The 26816-nt window shown below is 43.0% G+C and overlaps 1 protein-coding gene across 2 annotated transcripts in view; it reads left to right on the forward strand.

The window, feature by feature from the left end:
* Positions 1–5382: 5382 nt before the first annotated feature.
* Positions 5383–26816, forward strand: part of TSPAN9 (tetraspanin 9) — a 193585-nt gene continuing 172151 nt past the window's right edge. The window contains exons 1-2 of one of the 2 annotated variants that reach the window (XM_087767153.1): positions 5383–5698; positions 16670–16714. The gene's annotated coding sequence lies outside the window, so the exon portion shown is untranslated. The remainder of the gene's footprint in view (positions 5699–16669; positions 16715–26816) is intronic. The other variant, XM_087767152.1, reaches the window with a different exon arrangement.

Genomic DNA, 26816 nt, shown 5'->3' on the forward strand with positions numbered 1-26816 from the left:
TCTAATTTTTGTGCTCAGGTAAGCACAAGCTGCACCAGTGTTGTCTGAAAAAGCAGGGTTCTTTTAACTGGTGTGCAAAAAAGCCGAATAACGCACAGAGTCGAGATATTTGTTTATTTCATGACTGTGCAGAGATGGGTAGTGGAGTTGTGAAAATACTGATAACACCTACTCAGAATGTATAAAATGTCACTGCATTTTAACGAAGGTGTGATAGCGTTGTGGAGTTACCACCTAGCACCCATCTCTGCGGGTAAGGAGGATAAGATGATGCCATGAAGTCAGAGCTGGAAAAGATGTTATGGGAAAAGGACTCCATTTATTTTTTATATATAATAAAGTATTTTTCCCCCCAATCTTGCAGACCCTGCACTCTCAGAGGCTGCTTTTAAGGACTGTGTGGGGTTAGTGCTGTTAACCTTCTCTGCGCAGGAGCCAAAAGTGGCTAGTAAAGGACAGAAGCACTTTTTGCACCTATTAATCAAAATCTACACCTTCTTCATGTGCACAAAGTTCCTGCTGTGGTTACTCTCTCCAAGACAAAAAAATGCCTTCAAGAACTGACTTCCAAAAAGCAACACAGAACACCGATGCCAACATCTTTCCATAAGATCTGTATGGCTCGTAACCAGAATCAGTCATGCTTGAAGAAAGGCAAGCCAAGTACTTTAAACACCTAAAAACCAGAGCATCTCAAAACACCTGCTGTTCTGTGCTACACATGAAAAATCAATGCAAGTGCAGTCCCGCTTGTGATGTGTATTAGTACTCTTCTACAAACATGAGCCTGGCACCTTGCATGCATCCACTGCAGGTTTACACCGTTACAGCAGACCCCATGGAGTAGTCCCTAAAGGATATAAACTCTAGAAGTCTAGTTAGTCCATCAGCTGATCATGAATAAAACCACATTAGCACAGTTTTAAGATTTTATCAAAGCAATGAATACAAGCCAACAGGCTGAAGAACAGATGAAAATCCTAGGACAGTTGATTTAGGGTTACTCATGCAGGCCTTTTTGTCACTTAGTAGCAATGAAAACCTCTTCTCTGGCACTGTTTCTTTCTACTCTTGCTCTTGGAATACACAGCTCCTTGGTGTCAATAACCAGGGTCAGCAAGAGACATCTACCTACCTTTCAAACTCAGTAGAGAAACCAACAGAAAATTAATGTGTCTGGGAGAGGTCACTTTTATGGAGGCTACCAGATGAAGAAGATTTAATAAAGCTGTCAGTCAAAAGGAATACTGGGAATTTTCATGTGGACTAAAAGGCTTCTCTCCCCTTGCAGACTGGGTGAGATCCATGCATAAATACTTCAAAGACTGAAAGGACTGTAGATCTCTGTTCCCAAGGCTTCCTTTCTTGGAATTTCACCAGAAGAAACCAGTCAGTACATCAGAACTAAGAGCCAGCTGCAATTTTGCTGAAAATAAAGGAAAACAAACACCAAAAAGCAGCGTACGTTAAAAAAGAGCTAGCCTAGTTTCAAGACTAAAGGCAAAATTGAACTCTAAACAACCAACAATAAATGAGGATACCAGAGTGTCTTGCAAGTGTAATTTCTGTTGGGGCAGAAATACTAGAACTATTGACCTTAGCCTATAAGAACTTGCTGTAAAATCAAAGGACAAAACAGCAAAAGCTGATTCCCCTGATCACTTTACAGCCACAACACTAAGGCGTTAGAAGATAAAGTGACAAAACAGGGATATAGATATCCATGCTTTCTTTAGAAGAAAGCAGCTCAAAAGTTTCCATTTGACTGTGGATCTTTTCATTTCTAACCCACACACTTCAGTTTATCAGCCCTCAACTGTGCAGCTACATCTGCTTGTGAAATCACATCAAAAACTCAATTACTGAAATGATTCCACATAAAGATAGTCTTCTGAAATAAGACACAACAGACCATGGGTCTGAGCAATACAGAAGTAGGTAAGATAGGAGCCCTCCCTTTATCTTCACTTCAAAGCCAAAAGAAACACTTCAGGTAAAACAGGTTCATTTGAATTCATTCATTTATTTGTGATGAGGGGGTGGGAACTTCTTAAGCTGACATTGCCAACAAAGAAAACATGTAGGTAGACCTAGAGGCAGAGGTAGGGATTGAATTTAAATCACTTTCTACTTCAATATCTAGACCCAAGGATCATTATTTTCGAGAATATTACATATGTGCTTTAGCCTTTGGTGCAATGGTTTCCCAGTGACTTTTTCTTCCCCGTTATCCAGTTCATTTTTCCTTGGTTCTTTGACATCTTGTACCAGATGAAGGAGCTGAAGAACTTGAGTGGTGACAGTAAAGAATAAGAACTGATTCAGACAGGTGAGAACACCCTCAAACTTGCTCTAAAGCTGTAGCAAAGGCAGAGAGATCATGTGCTGAGCCTCCAAGAAGCTGCCAGGGAGTCATGCTCCTTCATCAATCCTACAAGCACAGTCTACATCAAAACTAAGTAGCAAGGCAGGAGACAACTGGCACGCTTGTAACGGAACAGCAAGAGCAGGCCTCCTCTGCAAGAGAAGGCTAGCCAGAAGCTTACGTTGGTCACAGCTCTGTCAGTAATCGCACAGACCGGAGCGTAGTCCATCTAAGCAGTGCCATCTATAGCATCTAAGCAGGCAAGCAGAGCAAGGATTGCAAAAGGTTTCACTGACAGTCCAGTCACTGTCAGACAAAGGTAATGAGTCAGGGCTGAAGTCAAGCCAGGACCAGACACAGACAGACCTACAACATAGTTCAGGCAATGACTAGAGGGCCCAGACCTGAACATAGATAAAGCTTTTGGGCTAATGAGCAGTGGGTGCACAGGTGGAAACCCCAGATTAAGCTCGTCAGGGCACCTGAGGCCTATTAGTACATTCAAGGCCCCAAGAGCAGCTTCCCCTCCCATCATGGTGTGTCCCACACCTTGCAAAGGTCTGCTTTTTTGGGCAATCCTCCTCTTGGACATCAGATCCAGATCTACTATGCTGGTAGTCATGTTTTGCTTGCATTTGGGTAATTTAACATGCTGATTCAGCAACTAGTCAAGACTCCAGGTCTGTGATCCATAGCATTTTTTGCCTCTTAAACGAGCCACAAAGTACTTGTGCTCATTCTGAGGAAATAAGCGTTGCATCATTAAAGAAAAGCACCCCCCTCACCTCCTTCAAATGGGCAATATAGCAATAATAATGGGAAGAACCTGGATATAGCAAAGCCAGAGAGTCTAGATGCATGATCTCTTTCTGCCAAAAAGAGAAGCACTGACTTTCATTTTCAACCTCCCTAATTTCCTCACACTACTCAGTACTGTTGCCATGCTATTATTTCAACTGAAATTCGTGGCTGGGACCCAAAGCAGTCTGTCTGTTACAGCAGAGGGGGTATACCCAGTGAATCACACTGGAAAGCTATGTGTCCATTTCTAGATGCCTCAAACACAGCTACTCAAAGCTGTTTTCAAAAGCTGTATGTAGCCTTTAGGTTTGCTTGTCAGATGCCGTAGATTCAAGTATACTGCTGATGAGGTGCAACTCTTTCTGTTCCTCATTGTATGCACAACATCGGAGTGCTTCCATGTTAGATTTGGTCACATGTGGAAGACAGCTAGTTGAAGCTGAAACAAAAATCTAATGAGGTTACTTTCCTAAGCTTACTAGTATATTGAGAAGAGATCTGCAGCCTAGTGCAGTCTCCTTGGTAGAAAGTGTGTCTGCAGTATCAGCCACTCCAGTCCCCAGTTTCAGAGTGATCCTCGAATTCTTCCCTAAGTGATCGTCAAGTTCATACAAAGCTCCCATATATTTTTTATCTTCTTTCCAAGCATTTTTTATCTTCTTTACAAGGTAGACTCCAAATGATGACTTGGTTTCATCCATTCATCTTTCACTTTGATTTGAACTACAGAAAGCCCATATGCCTGGGTATAAAGCTGCTTGTGCTTATGCCAGCAGGTAAAGAACACAACATCATGCTGTCTCTGTTCAAACAAACAAACAAACAAACAAACAACCAACAATAATACCACCACCAAAACTATCAAAGTTGTCCTCATGGTCTACTGGCTTTCTGCAGTGCTCATCTTTGAGGAAGCGGTTCTTTATCTCCTAAGTTTGAGCTTGAGTTATTTAAAGATTGACAACAATTCTGGAATGAAGATCCTTCAGTCCTCAGGTACAATGGGAGTTACTGCATTAGAGTTACAGCATCCAGGAGATGGACCTTTTTCAGAGCCTAGAAGCAAAGAACCAAATGAAATTCTCTCCACAGATCTCCTGCTGCATTGCAAGGCAGATTTCCTTCATTGCTTGCTTTAAGGTAAAAACACAGCAACATTTGTATATTTTTGTACATAAATAAATGAAGAACAGAATGCTGCTGCACATGCTTTTCTTCCGGTGGAGAGAGGAACAAACATGCGGCAGGTGACAGTTGTGTTGTTGGCAGCACTACCACCAGGATGCTTAGTCTGTTGAACTAGGCAGTTTATAAAAATCCACATAGGACAGAATGGAAGGTATGAGAAAATATATTTGATGTGAACATGCCCTTAAATTGAGAAGTGTGACAACAACAGCAGCACCAGAGAAGGAAATGAGAATACACAGCGGACCTAGGAATGTGAAACGGATCTTCCTTCTGCAGAAATATTTACGGAAGAGCCTTGCGTTGCTCTTCACACACTGTAAAATACAGTTCCCCCCAGCAGGCCCATGTCCATAACTGCACTGGTCTATTTCTGTCGGTATCTCTGCCCCAGTTCTAGGCCACTTCCACCTCACACAAGACTTCGCTTCGTGGTCCATGCCAGGACCTTCCCCAGCTGTGTTAGGACTCTCTGCTGGAGATAGCGTTTGAAGTTGGCTCCATTCACTTTTTGTTGCGCTTCCACCGACACCCCCGCGGAAGGCAGGTGGGCACTTTCTGTAGGATCTCAGACGACCTCCCTCATGGCCTTCTCTCACATAGCATCGTAGATAATATGCTGTGCAGACTGCAGTCTCCTGCTGCCAGAGCAGAGAGCTCAGACGAGCGCCCAGACAAGCTTACGCCCTGTGTTAGAAGCCACAGCAATATAATGGCAGTCGTGGGCTTGGGACCAACCAGCAGCTTAGCCATGGGTTTGCCATTTGCAGCAGGGGTCTAGGTGCCAGTGGGTTACATTCCTCGCAGCCTGCTGGCTCGCAGCTTGGCGCGGCTACTGCCCCTGCCTGCGTGAACCCAGAGGAGACGTTCAGCCGCAGGCCCCTCAGGGCTGGGCAGGCAGCTGAGGGGGGAGGCGGTAGGTGACCCCCAGCTCCGGGAAGGCGCAGGCGAGGGATGCCCCTGGCGGCCACCCGAGGGCGTTCCGGGGGCCGGCCGTGGGGTGCCTGGGCGGCACAGGGAGCGGGGCGGGCCCCGGGCGAGCCGGCTGCAGGCAGAGCTCTCCGACAGGGGATCCGGCGCGGCCTCTTGCTCGGGACTCAGCCGGGCCGGCTCCGGGTGCTGTGAGGCGCCTCGCAGGACCGGGCCGGCGGCGCTCCCGCCCCTCCTCCGCGAGGCTGGAGCCTCCCCTGGGCAGCGCCCCCAGCTCCTCCCCGCTCGGTAGCGCCGGTCCGAGCCCCTCCTCCCGTTTCCGCTGGCTGGAGCCGGAGCCGGAGCCGTGTCCTGCCGTGCCGCCGCAGCTCCCCCACCGCTCGGCCCGGCCCGGCCCGGCCCAGGGACGCGCGGGTGAGACCCGGCGCCGCGGGGAGCGGGAGGCGGCGGAAAGTTGCGGGCGCTTCCCGGCCGTGGGAGATGGCAGGAGCGGGGCGGCGGGGGGCAGGCGGTGGCGGGGCTGCCGGGGGGTGCCGGTCGCAGGGGCCGGGGGCCGCCAGCCTGGCGGTTGGAGGCGCTGGGGAGCGGCGGGGTCCCGGCGGGCGGAGCGGGGTAGGGAGCGGGAGACTCGTAGGGGTAAGGAGCGTGTGGTGAAAACAGTAACCTCCCACCCCCCCGCTGCCTGTATAATTTTTGCGGAAACAGGAAAGTTAGTTCAGGGGGACAGGACGAGCCCAGCGGCGTCTGCGTACGCGGTCCTGCTCTCCGCCGGAGAGCCCGCGTTGCTCATCCCCTCACGGGAGCAGATGGCTTCGGCTGGCGATTTCTCCCCGCCACCGGCGAAAATACGCCTGCAACAGCGCTGCTTGCAGGCGGGGGGGTTCCTTTCTTCTCCCCTTGCGCGCCCCCCGAGGCTGTAGCAGGGTGTGAGGGCGCGGAGCCGAGCCCAGCCTTGGATGGGGAGGAGCGGGGAGAAGCCCCCGCGGGGCGCAGAGCACGCGTGAGACTGCGGGAGGGAAGCCCGGGTGGCCGGAGGGAGGCTGCGGGCCGGGGGCGAGCGGGGAGCCAGCCCAGGGCTGGCCGGTGGGCTGACAGCTCTCCTCGCAGCCGGCCGCAGAGGTGGTGCCAGCAGTTCCTGCCTTCCCCCTTCTTATGTAAAACTTGACTCCAGCTTTGCCTTTTCCTGTTCAAGCTCTTGGAAACTTTTTTTGCTGAATCTTGGATATCCGCCTGTCACCGTGTTCCTGATGGGAGGTGGGAGCTCTGTGAGCTCTGCCTTTCTCAAAAAGGCCTTCAGCTGCGGAGCTTTCAGATGGGCAGAGGGGAGGACCTGTGGTATGGGGATGCTGTGCTGGGGGAAATCTAGACTACAAGGGTGAATAAAGCTGCATTTCTTTACTTAGTCCTTTTATCAACTCTTTTTTTCTGTGCTTTTACTCTGTACGGTTTTGTGGTTTGAAGCACAGGGCTAGGAGTGGGGAGACACAGCTGATCTTCCTACATGACTGCACTGAACTTATTTTAAGGCTTTGGGGTAAGTCATCTGGGGTTTGACTGGGAAAAAGTTGGATAGTCTCCAGAACGGCCATGGGAGTCAAATCGTGTGGCTTGTTTGTGCTGTTACTCCTAGACGCACCTAAACTTTACCTGTGGATGCCAAAACTTAACATATTACTGTAGCAAAGTTCTTAGTAACAGGTGCCACAGGTAGTTTTAATGGTTTGTTTGTTGATAGATGAAGTTCTTTATAGCCAGGGCATATAATGGCAAAGCATAATAACCACTGAAGAAATGCATTCATATGAATTGTATCGACATAGAATATGAGGCCATAGTTAGCGCTCAATAAATTAAAAAATATCAGAAGATAAAGTATCAATGTGATGTGCATGCGGTTGATAACACCAAGGGAAAAAAATCAGTTCTATGCCCTTAGCTTCCATTTTGCATTTTTTTCTCAGCTCCAAGAATGAAAACTGATGGAGCTAATGTAGCGTCTAGATCTTTGCCTTTCATATTTTTAGACCTGTGCTGTTCAAATTGCAGATCCTACAGACAAGGCCTTTTCTATAATGGAGCTGTAGAACTTATGGCAAATTTGGTTTTGGGCATCTACACTTTCTTTAAAACTAATTCTCATGAATAAAGCTGCATGAGAAGCCCCTGGGGCCGGAATATAACTAATGCAGCATCATTTGCATTATTTAGACAAAGCTCTGAGGTCAGGATGATCCTGCTCATCTCTCTTGAGGAGGGTAGAGGGTTAACTGGGAATGTCAGTGTTATCTTAGTTAATGTGGTTATTTTAACAGAACATAGCCATCAGAGATACATATCCCACAGTATTTGCTTTCCTTGCTATTTTGTTATTTTCTTCCAAAGCATGCCAAACCTCAGCCTGTCCATGAGGGTATTTCCAACACAACTGTGTATTTTTAGTGTTTAACCCCTCCCTCCCCACAAACTAAAACATTGCAATAAAAAAGGGAAACATGGGAACAGCAAAACACCACTTGGGGCTGCAGCACTGGTGGAGGAGTTACTTTCACGTTTGTGGCACATGTGAAACTAGCAAGTTTGCACTAGAGAATCCAAGACTTTGTCTCAGTATTACGGTGTGAGAGCTGGTATGCTGTTGGTTGAGCCTTGATCAGAAAAGACTGCTTGTTTTAGAAGCAGGACATTAACATTCCTGTTGCACTTGGGTTTGACAGTTGAAAACCCATCTCAGTTTTTCACTTCTGTCATGTTTCAGTACTGTGCTATTTGCAAGTGACTGATGCCCCATTAGTTTTCTGCATTGCAAGAATGTCACTACATTTATTGATGCATAAAAAGAGATGAGAACACTTTAAAGAAGCTGGGCATGAGCCAGCAGCATGCCCTGGAAGCAAAGGCGGCCGACAGTAAGCAGGGATATATTTATAAGACTGCAGCCAGTATAACAAAGGAAGTGATTATCTCCCTGTACTTAGCATTTGTTAGACGGAGTCTAGAATGCTGCATCCAGTTTTCTGCCCTCAGAGACAAGAAAGGTATGGATAAACTGGAGCCAGTCCAGTGGAGGGCCGTCAGGACCATTGGGGGCTGGAGCACGTGTTGTGGAACAGCTGGCCCTCGGTAGGGAGCTGGGAGCCGATTACAGTAACTCGTCTGGCAAGGCAGGTGCCCCACCAGCCAGGGTCCAGTCCCATGGTACCAAGTGCGGCAGCCAGTGCCAAGCAAGAGTCTAGATTGCCAGGCAGGTTTGTGGTGATAAGGCAGGTCCAAGATCAAGTTGAGATGTGAATCAGCAGGTCAGGATCAGGCCCAGTGATGGTAATTAGGGTCAGACACAGTCTAGTTATTGCTGAGCAGGTCCATAGTGATGCGGCAGGTCTGAGGTCAAGTGAGGAAGTCACACCATGGGTCACGGTCTGGATCAACAGGGTCTATGACCCTACACAGGCATGACTGGAGACAGGCATACCTACAACACAGCTTGGGCAGGGACTGAAGGCCAAAGGCAGAGCTTAAATGGAGCCCCTGGGGCCATGGGCAGAGAGTGGGGGGTGGAGGCAGCGAGTGAGGCCCCTGATCAGGGCCTTTAAAGGCCTTTCAGTGCACTCAGGACCCTGATACAGTATGAGGATCGTATGCTAAAGGAACTGGGCTTGTTCAGCCTGGGAAGAGAAGGCTTTGATGGGACCCATGGTAACCTTCCAGTACTTAAGAGAAGGTTATCAAGAAGACAGAGCTAGGTTCTTCACGTTGGAATGCGGTGGCTGGATGAGGGACAACAAATATAAGTTGCAACACAAGGTTGAAGCCAGATATAATGAAAACCTTTTCTGCTATGAGGACAGTAAAGTATTGGAACAGGTTGCCCAGAGGGGTTGTGCAATGTCTGTCCTCACAGGTTTTCAAGACTAAAGTGGATAAAGTGCTGTTCTTACCCCATAGCTGACCCTATATAGAGTAGAGCAGGCGTGAAACTAGATCACCACCTCAGGCCTGCTCCAACACGAATTTTCTGGTCCTAAGATCAAGCAGCCATTTGGCCTGAGAAGGAAGGAGGTGTGTAAAACTATGCCAATACTTGTAAGCACCACAGATGAAGAAATGGAGAAAGGTTTTAAGATTCTGATGTGTTGCTAAGATACTTAGTAGAAGAATTTTTACAAATTAAATTAAAAATTTTCCTCACAATGCTAAGGGCTTATGCTGGAAAGGGATGTATGTGTGGGCAGGGGGGGCTGAAGATACTTTCTATTTGAAAAATTACTTGGAAACAGTGATTCTCAATATACAAAGGGCCTTTTTAGTGTAACATCACTTGAAGATGCTTTCTGGAATAGGTCAAGCCATGTTCTTTCAAAATTCATGTAGGAGGTGTGATGACAACACAACGTGGTGCTGAGCTTGGGAAAAGACAGTGTATGATCAGGGAAGAGTTCTTACCTGAGGGTAAGAACTTCTTTGACTCTACAAAATAGAATAAACATGTCAGGATCAGCAGAGCACTTCCCTATTTGTGGCATGGTTGTTAATGGAGGTTAGGGCTGAGTCAATCCTGCTGGGGCCAGCTTAGCAATACCCAGAGAATGTGAGTGGATCAGAAATAGGTCTTTGTCTTTTCCTCTCTATGTGGCAGTGAAATTGTGGTAAAGTAGGGATGTGCTGAGGAGCTGCCTTCTCTTCAGTCAGTACAACGCATGCTAGAATTTAATTTTGAGGAGAAGTGCTCGCTGGGAAGATACAAACTTTTGTATATTTTGCTCATGTGTAACAAGATGCTCTATTGGAGACAAAAGAGCTGTCACTAGTGCACTCTGTCCTTCCTCTCCATCTCTCCTGGTCTCCTAAAGCTGACATCCAGAGAATGTTTCTGCTGCTCCTTGTAGCCTCTCTCAGATGAAACTTGCATTGCTGAATGTCAGTGCTATGTTTGCTGGGAAAAAAACATCAGATCTGTCTTGTGGGTCACTTGCTCTGGTTCAGTGACATACTTTCTGTGGTGTGTTTGTAATGAGGCAGGATGTTGTTCTCCAGTGAAAGATGCTGGATGCTTTCCTCATTGCACAGGTCTTTCTGGGAAAGTCATGTCTCTGCGCGTTGCCTATTGCCACAGTTAGACAGCACTATGCTTCACCTGTCTTTCAACCCCTACCTCACCTTTCCTTCTTGGCCTGCTTTTGAAAGTGCTTCCTCTTCAGGCTCTATTAAACTGTTTTTTACTGATATTCCAAGCACTTGCCTTCATTGCTGTTAAAAATAAACCTTGAGGGGCTAGAGTTTGTAGAATAAAGCATGATCTTTGGGCAGAGCCCTGCTGCTTTTGCCTTGACTGCAAGCACAGTAAAACAGGAGGCATCTGACCTCTGTGCTTCACGCAGAAGAAAGAACAGATAGGAAACGTGGGATCCCCCCTAGGTAATGAACTGCATTTTGATGGCAGTGAGATGTATTAGGCTGTTAAACTGCCTGTTGAGGAGGGGTGAAAAAATCCTATTGTTGAAAAGCTTTTAAAATCAAGAGTATAAGACAGATAGGCATGTTCTGGGGATAGCTCCAGGAAGATGAGGCAGACTAAATCATAAACATATACTCCAATAAGCCTTTAAGTGGACAAAAGTATTAATTAAGCTTAGCATTTCTTTGCAGCTATGTCAATATGTTGTGATATTATGATAACATCGAAGTAATAACATTAGTTTAAAAGATTTGAAGTTTGCATTAATCTTTGTTTCAAAAGGCAAAACAGGAAAAAATTTCTTATATAAGTTCTTTTGAAAGCACTTTTTCTTCTTGCTGTCAGAGTTCTCCTTTCTAATGCAAACTCTGTCATGCTGTTCTAATGCCCGATATTTCTGAAGCTGGAAGTGACTAATAGCTAGGGTGTTTATTTCCATGATCCCTGTTAAAAATGCAAAAAAGGAAACAAACTGCATTAACTAGTGAAAAGCCAATTATATTTCTGAGGCCAAGTCACTGCGTGTCTCTAGAATCAGCTGAACTGTGTGACCTGAGCTTTAGTTTCTACACTGGTATTGTTAACGTAGAGCTGCCTTTGCCGTGGGCAGTCTTCACTGGTTTACAATTGCTTGGACCGGTCTGTGTCTACTCATAATAAGGACATGATGGAGTATATCAACCTCATGCAGGCATAGAACCACAAGGGCTGTATTATCCTTATGTGGCATGTCTGGGGAGGAGGCAGGGCTAGACCGGAGAAGGAGCTCAGGAGGGAGTAAGTGAAAATGCAGGAGTCTTGAGAAGGCAGTAGGCTAAGGGAGAGGAAGTTTGCAGCCCTCCCCGGGGAGGAAGGTCTGAAAAGGAAGGATGAGGTGGTACACTGAACAGAGGGCTGAAATGTCACACCCAGCAGGTTTGAAGGAGACTTAGCTCAAAATCTTGTGACTCTGTCCTAGGGAACAGGGATCAGCTCAAATCCTAGAGAGCAGAGGGCTCTTGTGAGCTCTCCTGTATTTGGTGTCCTTCAAGTTCACTAACTAAAGTCATTCGACCTGAAGGATTGAGGGAGGCAAGCCTTGAAGCTGAAGGAGTCCTGAGTTTAGGACAGTGGTGGGAAGGACTTGTAGGAAAGAAAATGTTGTGACAAAACCAGGCGTACTTTCTGATTGGTAGTTTTATCTGTATTCAGGGGTTGCACTGTTCTCTATAACCTCTGGGTAATCGTTACTAATTTCCAAATGAATATGGCTATAGAGGGGCAAAGCCTGAGAGACAGTATTGCATACTCAGTGTTACTAACCCAAGTTCCTAGTCTTTTGCAATTTGGGAGTGAATGCTGTCTCCTCAAGTGCCTTATGGCAGTATGTTGGCAATACTTTTTATGGTGATTGCAGCCATACTCAAAACTCATGTTTAGCACAGGCAAGGACACTTTCTATTGAGATTTGTTCACTTTTGAAGGTTGAATAATTCAAGAATGCTTTTGGAAGCATATTTTCCTTTATCTGTGTCTATTGCTGTTTTTTACCCATAACTCTGCATACAGTTCAGTGTAAGGTGGTTCTGCCCAGGATGTTCAACTAGCTTTATTTTGAACAGTTCTTTGATTTCTCAAATGTGTACTTATCCCAAAATCAGCTTTCCATTGCATTTTATGTTAAGACTGTAACCTTATGCAAATGAAGGTTGTTGGCTTTGCTTTGTTTGAAGAAAGTGCAGCTGAAGTCATTCTAAGAATGTCTAGCATGTTGTTTCCACGTGAGGACAGTGTGCAGAGTATTGTTTATATGTGTTTATATACATGTGGACAAAATACCATCAGGGGAATGGGATAAATGGCTCTGGCAATAGAAGAGATGTGTACTAACAAGCAGTCAGGAGCATGTCTACTTGTAAAATAAAAACCTAAATGGCTGGCTTCCTGTAAAGGAAACCTTCCAAATATAAATAAAGCGATTCTCTTTTGTATAGTGGAGCATTTGGATCTCTCCAGTGCTCCTGTGCTATCTCACAAAGTTTTGCCAAGTAACAGTGGCTCTGAGTGTTAAAAAGGCTCTTACTGCTCTGTTTCCCAGCAATGGAGAAAGTGGCAGGACAGGCAAGACTTTTGCATTTCATAGCACCTGGGACACTATTGATAGCAGCAGAGGCAGCTATGAGGAACATATAAATTGTGCAGGCACCTGTTGCTGAGCTATTTGGTGCCATAAAAGATGAAGAGCAAGGAGGAAGAACTGCAATTCTAGAAAAATTTCCAACTTACTCCCCTCACGGCCAGCCGGGGTGGAAGAGGGGCTGGATCCTACACTGTGAAGCTTCTCCTGTTTCAGGTGGGTAATAGGGAAGACCCAGGACAGTATTTCAGGTGAATGCGGTTGTAGATTAGGATAAGAAAGCCATGGTAAAAGTAATTGCTGGGACCAGTGATCCATAGAGGGATATGAAAGAGAGGAAGAGACTTCATGGTGCACAGGAGCTTTTTGGAAGTGTTCTCTATTCCAAATATAGAAGGCAAAGTGCAAAGGACTGTGAAGCAGAGAAGGGGTCTTGTACGGAGAACCAGGAGGAGGAAATGAGGACAGACAGCGAGTCTTAAGTTTCCACAGCAATGTAAATTCATCTGCATGGCTTTCAGTTTTCCAAGTTCCATATTGTCCCACCTTTTCCTGTTTGGATGGTCACCACAAAATATCTACCAAGAGTTATAGAAGAAACTCTTCCCTTTTCATTCTATTTTTCTTTAAAGAATTTCTCAAAGCGTCTTTTTTAAAGCAGTTGGTTTTCCCTGAGAAATTTACCTTCATTAGGTTCTTTCTCTTTTTTGCTCTTAGGCTTTTCTTTTCTTACTCCACCAGTTGAAGTTTCCTACTCTCCAGAGACCCCTAAGCAATCTCTATTATGTCTTCCTTTCTTTTATGAAATCAAAAAGTCCTGCTTGTGTCTCATCATAGCTTGGTTTTCCCAGCTATGTAGTCTCCATCTTCAACTCCTCCTTCTCATTCTATTCTCCATCAATTCCTCTTTGAAGAGCTGAGGAAGTTCATTCTGTGGAAAGAGAACCACACGTTCTGTTTTGCTGTCTGTAGTCCATTTCTTCCTTGCTGTTTTTATATTAAACCACAACAGGGGAAACAAAACTGGTTCAAGTCATTTAGATATGCAGCTGTTTTTTCTGAACTGCTTTTTAAGGAGCTTTAAAGAGAAATCTTGCTTTGTGCAGCAATCTCCACCTTTCTTCCTGCTTTAGTAAATAGTATTTAATTCCTCTGGTTTTTAAACGTGAAAGTCACTTCTCAAAATCTTCTTAAGGCACTTGTCTTTTTTGGAGCTGCTAAGGCATCCCTCTCCTTTACTCTTAAGAGGCACTGAGAGGTTATGTTCTTTGCTCCATGTTCCTCTGAGGTCAGTAGAAGAAGATAGCCATCAGGCTGTTTCTGCTTGGATCAGTAGACAGCCCTGTTACTGTTTCAAAGACTGGAAAGTGGTTAGAGATGTAGGTTTTAATCTTATTAATAAAATACACTCATCCCATGCTTCAGGTGCAAAATATCCCCACAGCAAACTTGAATCTGTTGGTGACAGCCAAAGTAGGTATTTACCTGGTGCTGATGGCATTAGTCCAAGGCATCCATTTACCAAAGCAAACAGACTGTGCTTGCCCTTGGGACATGATTTGAGGAACTGAAAGACAAGTATGCTTTATTTTAGAGGACCAAGTGTGGTGATGTACCTAACGGTTATCAGGAGATAAGTGCCTACCAATCACTGAGCTTTCTAGAAGAGAAAAGATTACATTTTTTTTCTAGGTTTTGCTAGCCCTCATGTTATAGGACTTCTGGTTTGGAAGGCAGCCCTGTCTCCTGACCTCATTCTGCTGTGAACAGCGGATTGGACAGATTGCCTGGCTTTTGAGTACAGTTCCGCACTCATATAGACAACATGGTGAAAGAGGCAAGTTTCTGAAGGGTTTGCAGAATGCCTGTTCCTTGTGTCATCGTTTGTTGCAACAGCCTTGTACCTGCCTGAGCCCTGTAGTGAATCTTGGAGGGCATGAACTGAGCTCTTCAGTTGCATCTGCCTGTGAATTTTTGTCTCACCAGTTCTGGTCTGATTCCTGCTTCATAGAGTTTGTTATCAGCATTTGCCGTGGTCAACAGCAAGATGTCTTTCCTCTAACAGTTTTCTTGCAAGCGTTTGATTTTTCTTTCTTAATTTTACTGTGTAGACCTGGCTTATGTCAAGCCAAGCAGCATACCTGCGATGTGTCGAGGAACGCTACCTGGCACTGGATTACGTGACTTGAAGGGCTCCTCTCAGACCATTTCTGCCTTTGCTACAGATCATGCTGTAGTCATAACAAGCTTACATCAGTGGTGAATGAAGTTAATCTTTAAATGTAGTTGACAGCATACTGTCTGTGGCATGTTTGACTAATTAGCCAACATCTATGCAGTGGAACTGTAGGAAACTTGGATTATTTAATTCTTGAATGTTTTAAAATATTTTTTATTTTTTGCTAAGCCACATTTGACTTCAATATGATTAAGTCAGTTGCTGAAATAAAGTTGTCTCTTGTGTCTCTAGGGAGCTGGTTTGGTTGGTTGGTTGCCTGCATGTGCTTTACATAGAGCCTGACATCAGCGATTAGCCTAGTGTTCATATAGTATTAGTTCACTTTATGGAAGATGTATAGAACTGATGTGTGTGTTATGTTGAGGTGTCCATGTGCTCCAGCAGGTATGGTAAATAGACTGTGTGAACAAGAGCTTCTCTTGGCAACAAAGGCAATGGTTCATCTGAGGTAAATTAATTCTTAAAACTGAATATGAAAATTGGCGAGGTGAAGGCAACTAATTAGCTCCATGTTTACTGTTCTGAAAGGGGCAGTAGTTAGTTTTGAAAACACTATTCTTGAAATTGGGTTATCTTATCCACCTTTAAAAAAATGCTCTATATTGGAAATCTGAAAACATTTAGAAATTAATTATTTCTCACAGATATGCTTGAGTTCTTTTTGTGACTTCTAGACTCTGAAAGCAGTGTTTCAGAATCTTACATGATACAGTGAGGCAGACTGAGGGAAAGCGTTCATTTAAAAACCACCACCCACAATGGAATAATGGAAACATTTCTGTTGACCAAGTTTGGTGAATAATCACTTTTTTTTTAATAATCAGTCTGTACTTTTTGTATGCACCTGCAATAATTTTTATAGAGTTTTAGACATTGGAGGTGGTACTATTCTGTGTCTCTCTTCCAGGTGGTTGGAGGAAGTCCTGGTCTCACTCTTGTCAGTTTGCTATTTTTGCAGCACCCTTCTAACATTGGGGTGGTGCTGTTACAGCCCTGAAAGTACCAGTATGAATTGGAGAAAGTGGGGTGCTTTATGTTGTTTGGGTTTGTGTGATTTTCACTCCAGCAGTTGTTTGTAGTACTAGAAACAAAGATGAGACCAGTCAGAAAGTGGGACTAGTGCAGGAGAGTTCAGCAGGAAAGGTCTTGCTTAATTTCTGTTCTTGCTGCTGTAAACAGGTCACCAGGTGTCTTGGTGATGATAGGGGACCTAAATGCAAAGGGGAAGACGCATTGGATCTTTCTGACTAGTATTTCTGATTTAACTGACACACAAGTTTTGCTTTTCCTTTTAATCTCTGTTTTCTCTTCAGTTTCTGTGATTCTGTTTTAATATTTTGCCTATTGTAATTATTTAAATTCAAGTCCAGATGAAATCAGTATATTATGCCCTAGAGATCAGTGTTTAGACTTACTGCTTTTGTTCAGAAGGAGGTGGGATTTGACATAACTTTTCCCGTTTTTCTTTTTTTTCCCCCCTCAATCCCTCCTTTCTGTCCTGTTGAGGTAATTATGTTTGTGAAGGGAGGTGGGTCCAAAAGGCAACAAAGTTCACTTTGGCCTTCTTCATCTCTCCAGGTTTGGTCTGCGACTTTTCCATTGGTGTACATCCAATTACCTCAAGTAAGTAAGACCTCTGTGAAGCATACTTGGAGTCAGTCAATCTGATCTTTAATGCTGCTTGCATTGACATTAAGGGGAGATGAGCTGGACCAACACCGAGCCCTTATGAAACCTTCTTGTGATCTGTTATTTTCTTGCCACAAATGCCAAGAGAGTCCAGAGTAACGTGGTTGTTGTTGGGGTTGTCTCCAAGTGCTGCTGTAGGTAGCCAAGGAAATGTAACAGAGGAGGACAGTAATTCTCTTAATTATATGCAAATATTCTTCTTCCTCTGTTTTCTTACCTGTCTCTGACATTTGAAGGGAAAGGAAGCAGGGAAGAACCAAACAGCGTTCCTACTGATAGCCCTTTCATTAGTCCATATAGGTTTTGTCCTTTTGTGCAAGCGTAGTGTTATAAACAGGCTTAGAAAAATAGACTTACCTGGAGGGACCCACTGTTACCCTCGCATTTGGTGTCCTAGTGCAGCTGCGGACCTATTGCTTTGTGTTTTTACACTCCCTGCGTTCTTCAGGGATTTAGCCTTAAGAAGTGAGTGGAAAATGTGGCACTGCCTACCTTTCATTGCATTTCTGACATAGTAGAGAAAGCAACTTCAGCAAAAGAAAAGGTGACAGCTACCTTTCTCCTGAATGCCACGTGTTCTGCCAAAGGCTGCAAGGAGTGTGCATTGGTAGGCCCTAGCAATGGGAGCAGCAGAGAGATAATAGTCCACTCATGCACTTGGCTTGCCAAGGACTGTTGCATACTTCTGTGCTGCTTGTATAAAACTTGTAAAGACAACTGAAGGCAAAGAACATCTACTGTTGTACATTTTGGGATGTATGACAAGAGATTATGGTCTGTGAAGGAAAAAAATCTCCCTGCAATTGGAAAAGACAAAGAGCATGTTAGGTAAGGCTAAAAAAAAGAAATGCTGAAGCTTTCCTTTACTTTTGTGTAAATCGTCATTACAGGTGATGCCACACAATGTCTTGGGAATATGGCAAAGATGCATTGACCTTGGGATACTGTTTATATAAGGGAGAACTGAGAAATACACTGAGAGAGATTTTTCAATGTCAAGGCAGTAGTTCTGTTGTCTAACTGCTGTGGAGAATTTCACTTGTAGGACCTGTATGTTTCTGAGAGAAAAAATTAGTAATAAGATGTATTAATAAGAGATGTACAACTAGCTTAAAATCTGTACATTTGCTATCGGACATGAACAGCTTCTGGATATCTCTGTTGCAAGAAAAAGAATGAAGAGATAGTTGGGGAGTGATAGGCATTGATATAGGTAACATCTGTTTTTGTAGTAGATGAGACAAAATGTTACAGTATGTAAGATAAAGAACCTATGAAATGTCATGCTGTAGAATTTAAGACAGTTATAAAAAGCCTCGGCTTAGGCATAAAATGTCTCTCCTATAAAGCTGCTGTGTGTTTACATCTTGCAATGATTTTTTTGATTACTTTTTGCATGTGTGCCATGCTCTGAATCATACCGAATGGTGCTCTGTTGATTCCTGTGTCCTAGGAAAGCTGGGCTCTGCTCTTGGGTGACGGAGTACACCAGGGAAAAGATAGTTGGGGAAGCTTGAAATGGTTGTTATTTGTTCCAGTTTTCTTTCTGTTCATCCTTGTGCCACTTGAAATGATTGCTGTATTGTGAGCTCTTTCATCTTGTTTCCACCTCTTTAAAATTTGATACTGCAGAAATTAATGTAACATCTACAATGTTTAAACTGCATTATGTTATGAAAGTGAGAATTCCCACAGCAGCCTTAACTCTGCCCCCAGAAGAGAAAGCACATTAAGTGAGTGTCTTAAGTTACACCATTATGTAGCACTGGGCACTAGGATGTACTGTTTGGCAAATATTTACATTTCAAATCTGGTCCAAGTTCATGGCAGTGTTGAAATATCATATGCTAATTATGCTAAATGATCATATTACACTGGTAAATGGGCATAGGTTTGATTCCCAGAATGCTGATCTGTGAATCACATCATCAAGGAGTACAAAAGAATCCACATCCCTCTGAGAGAGAAGATAAATAGGATATTTCAAACATTTTTCTTGAATACATGGTAATATGCAATTTCCTTCCCTTTCCATTATGTTACTGAAATCAGTTTCACAGCAGATTGAAAAATTAGTATCCCATCTCTAATGGAGGTCTAGAAATTACCTCACTTTCTTTACCTTGCTGATCAGTGTTAGCTATGGGATTTCAGATACCCTTTACTGTAATTCAAGGATTTTCTTTTCAAAGGTGTCCATTTCTGCTAAGAAGATAGGACTTCGTCATGCTAAGCGGAACGGGAAATGTGCTTTTTACTTTCTATGAAACATGCGTATTAAAAAGCTTGCCAGACCTGAATTTCTAGTATCTGAACAATAAATTTGTTGTTAAAATAAAATGATTGAATGCTTTGCTGGCATGTGGTGTTGAAGTTGAGTGAAATACTCCTACTCTTCACTCAGAATTAAATGCAGTGTATTGCAAAAGTTGTAGGAAACTGCTCAGTAGAGAAGTCAGACCTAGACGATTAGTGGAGATCGTCTTCAGTTGTATCTTAAAACCACCACTTACTGTGATTTTTTTTTTTAGATGTCCGTAAAGCACTAATTGTTCTCACTGTTGTGTAATGGAAACAAAAAGAGCGTGTGAGATGCTTTGTGATGGTATGTTTTTGGCAGGCAGCCATTTTAAATAAGGTGGACATTGTAACATATAGGATGTATTGAATAATGGGTTTTAAATGTTTGAGGTGCTGTTGTATGGGGGCAAGTTGGCACTATGCCTTACCCATGTGGTGAACTGTGAGATCTTCTAGGGTGACCCTGGATTTTGCATTGGGGCAGGTCTGTTTTTCACTTCTCTAGTTTGTTTTGGACTGCGAGCAGGGTTATTGCTCCCAAATTCTTTGTACTGCGCCCAGCAGTGAGATACAGAGAGGAGATCCTGGGAAGTACTGTACAAATATAGGCTGTAAAGTTTAATCCAAAATGAGATCAGACAAGCAAGGTGAGAAAGAGAAGTATGAGAACAGATTTAGTTAACTTATTTGGCTGTCTTACAGAAATAACTTGATGACCTGCTTTGTCAAAGGCGCATGTTTATAAAATGTGTGTAATGTGCTGGGGTGTTCCACCGTTGGGCCAGCACCTCGTTCCTGTCTGATTTGAGTGACTTCTTGGCATCGGTCTCTGTTCTTTGTCACATGAAGAGCTTGTCCAATTAAATGGATAATGTTAGATTAGGGCTTCAGGAACATTATTAGAAGTCCTGCTGAGGTAGCATGAGGAGAAGAAAGTTCCTCTGCGCAGTGACCTTGGGGTTGGTCTTTGCGCAGGTCAGGGTAATTTCATTTACAAGGGTCTCTGTTTTAAACTGGATTCTGAGGCCTCGAGGCAGAATTGTAAATGATCCTGTCCAGCAAGTTACTAAGTAATATGATATAGCTAAGCTTTAATGTGCCACAAACTTAAATTTCCATGTATGAGAGCACCCCACTGGCAAAAGATAAATTAGTTGTGGGGAAAGGAAAATTATTTGTCCCAGAGATATTGTTAAAAGTTAATCGGTGGCTCTTCTCAGGTTGCTTGAACCTGGAATATATGCCCCCATCATTAATTAACTTAAGAGGTTCTCTTCGGTGCTACCACTGTCACCAAGAAAACATGTTTTCTTATTACTTCTGCTCCCTTGGAATATCAGATTTGTGGCGCTGTCCCACAGGTAGATTTTTATTTAATTTTTTTAATAAGGAGAAAAATTTTCACTTGAGTCTTTAGTGACATGTATAACCGAATCTCCTTATGAATGATAAAGTGAGGCTGTTTCTTACTCATTTGTGATGTGAGAGAAGGCATGGAGGAATGTGATCACTGATGGAGCACCATTTTTTGCTCTTCCTTAGCCTTTTGTCCCTATTGCTTGTCACTGAGCTCCCGCAGAGCTGTGGTCCCCGGCTGCCTTCCATACAGCAGTTCTTGAGCGTGGCTGTCTCTGAAAGCACCTGGGGGTTGCTTCTCTCTGGTCTGAGCTGGTCCATGGTATGTGTTTTGTTGCATGCAGCATATTGTCTGCATCTCTGTGATAAAATGGAAAGGCCTTATTTTTAATAGTGATGCATATATGTTCATATGCTAGCCTATTGGACAGCTGTGAACTGAATTCAGTTTCTTAAAGCAGTAGTTTTCAGTCTTTCTATTCTCGGACCTTAAGCATTTTTTACTGGAGGCTACAGTCAATTCAAACCCACTTTGAACTCTGATTTTTCAGCTGCTGTATTTACATTCTTGACCCAGCTGTTCATGTCTGCTCTGCACATCATACTCCTCCTGCTCAGCTCCAGAGGGGCTATGTATGGTTAGGTGTATTTGTCTTCAGGAACCAAAAAATATGAACTTATTAGGGTACTAAAACTTTCATTATCAGTGGATTCTTTCTTTCTTTCTTTTTATTCTTTCGCATAAAATTATTGCCCTTATACTCCCTGAACAATTTCCTTCAGTGTAGGAGAGAAATTAGGTCATGTATCTGTAGCTCCATGTGGACTTAGGTGGGATTTCAGGAGCTGCACTACTTTCCTTGCTAGTAGCCCTGATCTCCTCCTGGTCATTTTCAAAGGGATACCTCTGTCACTCAGCAGAAGCATTTGTAGTATCACAGAGGTTAGAGATGGCGGTGAGGGGAAAACGTTAAACTTCCCAGCCCTCTGTAGAGCCAATATCAAATTGCTCCATTTTAACGTGTTTCCTGGCACTTTAGTTCAGCTGCTGCAGATTTTCAGGCAGCTGAGTGCCCCTCAAGCAGCTAGGTTTCCCCCAAGTGGAAGCACAGAAGTCTTTTCCTGATATACTCTATACTTTTTGTATAGTGTATCATTATGGGTTGTAGAAGTCACTGCTAAGGCTTTTGCCAAGCCCATTGCTTGGGCTGACAGTTCAGCGCTTTTGAAAAAAAGTTGGGGATATATGTAGGTAACAAGAATTTGTTACCTTTTTAATCCTGGTTCTTTCCCTTCTATCAAGGTAATTAATCACTCTTCCCCTTTGTGTTCCTACCATTGCAGTATTGGGAGGCTGTTAGCTTGTACTCAGCCCTGTGCTGTTCTTGACTATGCTACTCAGCTGTTTCATCTTTTCCGTTCTGCCAGTTCCTTCGCTGCCTGCCTCTATATTGCCCTCAGGCTGACATGGAGATTAATTGACCTAGTATCACAGAATTTTTCCTGTTTTGAAATCCTCACTCCAGGAACGTTTAAGAAGAAAAATGGGAGAATTAGGAAGCAAATGGTCAGTTAGCTAGGATTTGGTATGCAACATCTGAGGACAGAGAACACAAACCAGTACTATTAATGCGAAAAGTATGGCATAAATGCAGTAGTGCTATATAGAGCTCAGGATGGGAGAGATGGAAAGCCTATTGTATTTCCTCTAATTTGCCCTCAGTAGTGGGTTTCAGAGGTTCATGGAGAGATTCCCCAAAGTAACTCACCAGGAAACTTCTTTTCCTAAGTGGGCTGCATCAAGCAAATCCCAGACCCTTATCTGACTCAATTATTTGATAGAATTGAGAGTTGATAAAACCTATTTGAATTTTTATAAGATATTCAGTACAAAGCCAGGCAATAAAGTCAGATGGAAACTGAAAGACATAACAACTGACAAAAGCCTGTCACATGGACCAGAGGAGGTTAAGCAGCAAACGTTTTGAGGTAGCCTATTTGATGCTATGCAAGATGGATAAAATTTGAACCCAAGGTTGCTAGCATTAGGTTTACCTTTGAGTGTTTATTTTTACCTTCTGTTCCAGGGACAAGCATTAAGTCAGGCTTGACTGTACATTGCTAGCAGTGGTAAGAATGACGGGAGATGCTGTGGGCATAGAGAATGAACCGTGCGTGGCTAAGAACAGAAACGGAATTCAGTGCCTGTGGCTTTGAGCAGGACAGATGACACAGATTTGTGGGGAGCAGTTGCAAAAGCATGAACTCATCTTTACAGAAAAGTTAGTTTGAATTTGTGTGGAACGTAAGCTTAAAGCACAATCAGACTTTGCAGGGGCTCTGTCTCCGACATGAGCATTCACGCACAGAGTGTTGACACGGTAGTTATTTTGGATTGTTCTCAGCCTAAACAAGCTGAAGAGTGATGGACTTGTCACACAACACTGCTGAAAATAATAAGTATGTTAATACCAGTTACTGGGCAAAACTCATATCATGACAAGCATCTTTTTGTCATATTAATTTTTGTAATCTTTTTAAAGTGTTTGTGCAATTTAAGGTGAAAACAGAAAACTAGGTGGTTTCAGATGTCATTTTGTTAAAGTGGTTTTGATTTAAAAATGTATTTGCTTTTTTATAAGCATACTTTTAAAAAGATAATGTCTAACAATTAGTTTATATTGTCTCCAGGGATTTATTTTTAGCCTAAGTAGTGTTTATGTATCCAATTTATGTTTAAGTGTTATATGCTTCTCTGACAGCATTTCCTACTTTTTTCTTACATGCCTTGTACATATTAAAAAGAATACAGAAACAGTCAGGAAGAAGTCAGTGAAGGCTGCATGCTGTGACGTGTACGTTTTGTTCACTATTTTGATGTTAATTTTTTAATGGTTGCTATACAATTTAAACTTAAAGCACTATGAGCAGTGTTGCTTAAAATATGCATTATTAAACCTGCTTTTTTTCTTACGGCTTGTGATTCTAAGTTCTGTTCACCTACTAGAAAGTGAAGATGTGCTAAGACCTGATTTTTGTATGGGAGACCTCACACAGAAAAACTGTCAAGTGTGCTCTTTGTCCAGCCACACCTGTGATACTTGGTGCTGTTTGGATCATTCCAGAGACATGCAAGATGAGAAGAGGACTCCAGGAGTGAATTGAATATTGATATTTTGCAGTTTTGAATAACAAAATCAGTACGCTAGCAAAACCGATATCCTTCCTTGCAATTTATTATTATAACCTTGTTAATTAAAAAAATGAGAGAATTTGTGGAAAGGCAGTGAGTATGGCTGTATAGCAGTACTATTTATTGCCTTTGGCATTTACTGACATTTGTATATGTCTGGCTTTCAAAGCTAATGGCTGAAGTAAAAATCTCACGGGCAACAATGACCTTTGTTAAGATTTTTTACAGGTCACAAGTGTTTGCTGCTTTAGTCTTCAGTCTGCTTGTTGTTTGGTTTGGTTTTTTTGGGGGGTGGTGGTTGGTTGGTTGGTTTGGTTTTTGTTTTGGTTTGTTTGGTTTTGCTTTAAAGCTTCCCACAGTCCATCTTTTTTTTTATTGGTATGATGCACTATGCAATGAAGACTTAAACCGGCAAAGAGCTGGTGCCAAGGAACGTACTTTTTAGATGTTTCCTGCTTTTGTATTTTCATGCGAGTGCTTCCTTTGATAGCAGCACAGAACAATACACAGATTAAACTCTTCTTTTTTTTGTTGTTGTTTTTTTTTTAACAATTGTTACTTGTTCAGGAACAGTGGTTTACAGTTGGCTAGTACCAGTCATCTGCAACTGGTGGATGAGGGTGCAGTTGAGGGAATCCAGCCAAGCTCAGACAAATTCCTGTTTGTTAAAGCATCCACAGCTACCCAATTAGAAATGTATCAAATGAGGCTGATGAACCTTAGATGAATGAGAAGATAGTAGCAGTATGTAGAAAGAAATAAAGTAGTATGGGCATGGAAATTTTCTCTTTTAAGGGAGGGTGTGTAAAGAGAGAGAAAGAGACTAATCTTCAACATTTTTATAGGTTTAAATACTGAAACTGTTTAGTGACTTTGTCCACTTTTTGTTCTCTGCATTCAATTTACAGAAAGCAGTAGATATATTTGTGTACCCTTGTTTCAAAATAACACCTGTTAATTCACCTTATGCACTTTTATTTGCATTATCATAATTCCCTGGATACCCGCTCAGAACAAACATGTGAAGTAAGTACTTAAAATTGAAAATATATAGTATTATTATACATGCCATCCTATCTTTTCATTTAGTAGTTTTTCAAGATTCTTAAAAGAAAGCTTTTGATTGCTTTCTGTCATGGACAAGAAGAGGAGGTTCACTGAAACTCAAAGATGGGAAAACCAATGAAAGAAAATTGTGTACTTCTTTTCATACAGCATATCATTATTATAGACTGTAGAAGTCATCATCAAAGTTGATGGTGGGGCTGTGAGTTTAGTGCATTTAAAACAGTTTGGGGGTACAGTTAGGTAATGAATACCTAAATATAATACTCAAGAAATCTTACTTGGAGAGGGATATTAAATGTTTGGTTTCAGCTCTTAAGTGTTCTCCAACTATTAAGTTCAGTTAGGGATTTTCAGGTGGGAACAATTTCTCACTTTACTGACAGTTAGGAGATTCTTGTTCGTTCCTGTGAGAGTATAGCACTCGGCATTTCAAGACTGCACATGATCTAATATTTTCTTAAGTAAAGCACCGGCAGGCTCTGCATCATGGTGTGTCTGCTCTCATCTGACCACAGTGCCCACAAAGTTCCTGTCAAGGGACCAGTGAACTTCTGGTACTGTAAGAACATGGCACAATGAGTGCGTCACCATGTGATGGGAAGGTTGTTGCATGAGATTGGATGCATGTTTATTATTCAGCAAAAATGGAGGCATTTTCCTCCTGTTTCAGTAACTTCTGTCATGCAGTGGGAGTGCATTATGGGAGTGTCAGGAAAAACAGAGAAAGGAAACAGGCTGCAGGCCCCTGGGGAATTAGTCTGCCCACAGCTGTGGGACAGTCAATAAAGATGATGGGAAATAGCCTTTGGATTAGATGAGTTGTTTTGTAAAAGTGGATGGATGCCAGACTAGATGCTGTACTAATTCAGAGATTTCCAAAGGATGGTACATGTGCTGGTTGTGGTATCTGAGCATGCCCATGCAGCAGAATTTTATTGTCATGCTGAGAATGCGCATGAAACAGCAGCACTGCCATGAAAGTATGTAGCTGAGCAAAGTGATTTTGAAACTTCTGTACTTGATGAACTCTGGTCTCCTCTACTTCAGAGACTTCAACTTTCCTGTGAAATATTTATAAACATCATTCTGTGTTTTAAAACTGTATTTATCTTTTGTCCTCCTAAATATTTAACTGTGTTTCAGAGATCCAGGGTGCTTACTGTGATGTAATGCTTACTGCTGATACTGGTGTGAACAGCATAGAATTTTTTGACAGATTTCACAAAACTGCTGAACAAAAGTAGCTGTGTAATGTGCATGACTGTTTCTGTATGTGTAACTGAGAGTCATGGGAGCAACTCGAAGCCAAGTATTACATCAGACTCTGCATACCAGGCAGTGACTTGGTTTGGTCCTGCTGAGTTATTGCTGCTCTCAGAGTTTATGTCAGCAAGTCTACTCATGATTGACATGAAGTTTTAATCTAGATTAATGACATTAAATGTGGGTCCCATCATTGACTATTGTCGTCAGATACTTGACACTATTCTACAACTGGCAGCCTTCATGTTAATGATGGTCTGTCGTGGTTTAACTCCAGCTAGCAACTAAGCACCACGCAGCCTCTCACTTACTCCCCCACCGGTGGGATGGGGGAGAGAATTGGAAGGGCAAAAGGGGGAAACTCGTGGGTTGAGATAAGAACAGGTTAATAACTAAAGTAAAATAAAAATAGAACAGTAGTAATAGTAATAATAACAATAACAATGAAAACAAGTAATAATAGTACAATAGTAATACAAAGCAAGCGGTACCACTATACAATTGCTCGCCACCCGCCGACCGATGCCCAGCCTGCCCCCCAAGCAGTGGTCATTGCCCCTCCCCTGGCCAACTCCCCCCGCTCATATACTGAGCATGACGTCATGTGGTATGGAATAGCCCCTTGGCCAGTCTGGGTCAGCTGTCCTGGCTGTGCCCCCTCCCATCTTCTTGTGCACCCAGCAGAGCATGGGAAGCTGAAAAGTCCTTGACCAGTGTGAGCGCAGTGGCGACTAGTAGCAGCTACTTAGCACTACTTAGCAAGAACCAAAACATCAGTGTATCATCAATATTATTCTCATCCTAAACCCAAAACACAGCCCCATACCGGCTACCAAGAAGAAAATTAACTCTATC

Source organism: Nipponia nippon, unplaced genomic scaffold, assembly GCF_047370975.1.
Source record: "Nipponia nippon isolate SJK-2023a ecotype South Korea unplaced genomic scaffold, ASM4737097v1 scaffold_3, whole genome shotgun sequence".
NCBI classification, from domain to species: Eukaryota; Metazoa; Chordata; class Aves; order Pelecaniformes; family Threskiornithidae; genus Nipponia; species Nipponia nippon.